At 37.8% G+C, this 3,160-nt stretch overlaps 1 non-coding gene across 1 annotated transcript; it reads right to left on the minus strand.

Moving 5' to 3' along the window:
* Positions 1-2,769: 2,769 nt before the first annotated feature.
* Positions 2,770-2,894, minus strand: LOC112438029 (U4atac minor spliceosomal RNA). The gene has a single exon (XR_003026534.1). It is a non-coding gene; the product is annotated as a U4atac minor spliceosomal RNA (small nuclear RNA).
* Between the last annotated feature and the right edge of the window lie 266 nt (positions 2,895-3,160).

The following is a 3,160-nucleotide window of genomic DNA, read 5'->3' on the forward strand; positions in this document are numbered from 1 at the left end:
TGTTCATATTGATTATTGTACTACATGTATATTTTTAAATTTTCTGTATATTATGATTTTTTGACATCTTAGAAAACGTTTCTGGTTAGGGAGAGGCTACCTGCCTAGGGCTGGCCAATTCTTAGAGATAGCAACCCTCAGCCAGGAACATATCTTTGATAGGTGAACTAATCAATTCAGATGGTTTGTACATCCCAGGAGGCAATATTCCTTGCCTTAGTAATGCCAGGGAGAAGTACCAACAACGAGGGATGACCCCTATACCTTAGAGACCAGAAATATTATTCAAACCAGCTGATCCGAAGCTTTATCCTACCCCATCCTGCCTTTCCCACAGAAACTCCCATCAAGGCTCTGGCCATCGACTTCCCCCTCGCTCCTCTCTTCTGCCTCCCTAGTGTCTTTCCCATGTGGTCCATCAAGGTGTGCGATGATTCCTGTCTCTAGGACCTGTGAATATAGTGAAATTTGTTTTCCTGAGCCTCTCCTGTCTTACCTCTTGCACTGCACCTGACCAACCATCATATAAAACCATACAAAACAACAATTCACCAAGTTCTAAAGGAAAAATTTGCGCTTCAATGAGAATTGTTCATTATCCAGAGTACATCCTTTTGGGTTATCTGATTCTGATTCTGTGGGCGCTATTCTACAATTCTGTAAGTTGTGGATAACTGTTAGAAATGCAAAATAATACTTGTCTATAGACATGTAAATAAATCCTGCTCTTCTTTCCCCAACAAAAGCTAGTTTTGCTGCTCATTTGAATATTCATTTTAATACTTTATACATATTTGTGCTTTTTTGACTTCTCCATGGATCTGGGTTACAACATTTGCCTGGTTTCCTTATTTAATCAATGAATATTGAATAAAATCTTTAATGTGGGTTAATGTTATATCTGTATGAGATTCATAATTTTACCCGGTTTTGAAGCTTTTAATGGCACAGAATACCATTCAAAGGACTGTGAATAAGGAAAAAGAACTTCAAAGACCTGATTGAGATGTAGATATGCTTAGATATGGAAAGTGAAATTCCAGTAATAGATTCTGTATGATTAAGTTCTAAAATGAATGGAAACAAAATGTGAGGCTAAGGAACAGCTCTGCTCTGGTGTCAATAGGGTGTATTTCACTGAAGATGTTATTGGGTAGATAGCGTTATAGGGATTTCTTTCTTACCTCATCAATTTGTGAAAATAAATGAAGACCCCTGCCTCCAATGAGAACAATTATTCAGAGCTTGCTATTTACAGCAAGGGAATCGGCTATCATCACTTGTGTTTTGGCAGAGACTCAAAGGCAGGCAGAGAAATGGGTCAGGTGTATAATGGAGTAAGGGAAAGACCCTGATGCAAGTATGTTTGCAAGGGAACCCACTTGTAGGCAGCCTAATTAGTAGCTTACGTGATTGGTTAGTGGTACATGTTTGGCTTTCTCTGGTTGATCACAAGTTGAAAGCAGGGGTGAATATTGGGATTTTTTTTTTGGTTATTTATCAAGTCTTGGCCATTTTGGATTAATTACTACCAGGTTTATTGTTTGGCTTCTTGAGCTGGTTGGTACACATAAGTCTGACTTCCTGGGCTGGTTACTATAGATAGCAGGTTGGTTTCCTGGGCTAATTGTTGCTGGTTGTGGGTCAGAGTTCCATTTTTATAGACAGTCTGGCCAGTATTCACCTGTATATTCAGTCTCTTCACTTCAGAGTACTAATAGTACTCTGTCATTGATTAGAAGGAAAAATATTTATTATTCATAGTATAATTCTTCCCAGGATGAACCTATAATATTCACAGAACTTTACATGTTCAGAGCAAGTGTGTCTCTATGTCCCCAGCAATGGCTGTATCTTATTAATCTTGCCATTCTTTATCACAAAGGGCCTAAAATATATTAGGGACACAGTATGTATTTATTGAGTCAATGAAGGAAATACGTATATTAAATTCTCTGGTAGAAGAAAAACACTTTACTAATCTGGACTCAGTTGCAAGTGATACAAACACAACTTAAAATGGGTTAAAAGGGTAACTTGTGAGCACACAGAACTTACGAAAACTCCAGACTCAGTTCTATTTAGGGGCTTGCATCATTTCATCAAGCTTTAGTTTCTCTCCCCTCTCTCCACAATTTCCTCTGCATCTCATCATTCTTCTTTGCTCTAGGGTAATTTATTATCAAGTATTGTCTAGCTTGTGGCAGCAAGATACTTGCCTTGTCTCCAAAACTTCTGCTCTTAATCGCTACATTATACTGTTATTCTACTTGGGGCTCCATACGTTTTTGTGGAAGAAAGAACACAGGTAATGAGAAAAAGAAAGAAAGAGAGAAAGAGAGAAAGAGAGAGCAAAAGAAAGAAAGAAGGGGAAAATGAGATGGAAGGAGGCCGGCTGGAAAAAAAGAGAAAAATATTCAGGTTAAATTTTCTAATAGATGCATCATACACAGGGTAGTATATTTATGGAAAACTGCTCCAAAATTCAGGTTGCAAGTGAGTGCTAAGGTGACTTTAAAAAAATTATTATTTTTATTTTGTAAAGACTTGTACCTATAGGTAGAACTTTTCATTAAGGACTATTCATTGGTGCCTCAGTGAGAAAATTATAAACGTGGTCTAAAAGCGTTAATCTTTTACTTGATTGGTTGTCATGCTGAGATTCTAGGATTAGCTTTGAATCTAATGGCTCTAGTGGGAAGTTCTGATCTCTCTATTATTTTTTAATTGTTTTATTTCATTTTATTTCATGAAAAAGAGGTTTTCCTTTTTTGCAAAAACTGCACCAAGGTGAAGCAAAGCTCTAGTTGGGGCAGGTGTGTTATGTAGGGTTAGTAGGACTGCTCTTGCTGTGCACTCATTGGACAGTAGCACAACCCCAAGGAAAGGATGGTGACTTCTCTGTTTAATTTGGACAATGCAGTAGGACAGCATCTGAGAAGATCTCCAGAGCAGGGCTACACGGGCACCTGAAGAGCAAACATTCTTCCCAAGGCTTCAAAGGCCAATAAAGGCTTGCTTTCAAGCCCTCCTAATCTTTAGCAATTCCAAATCATTTCCTCCCCTATTACAAATGCTTGCCTACAATATCCTTTGGTGAATAATAGTGCAATTCAAATGACATCTAATCAGAACATCGTTTTCATAATTGATCTGATAT

This window comes from Pan paniscus, chromosome 21, assembly GCF_029289425.2.
Source record: "Pan paniscus chromosome 21, NHGRI_mPanPan1-v2.0_pri, whole genome shotgun sequence".
Classification (NCBI taxonomy): domain Eukaryota; kingdom Metazoa; phylum Chordata; class Mammalia; order Primates; family Hominidae; genus Pan; species Pan paniscus.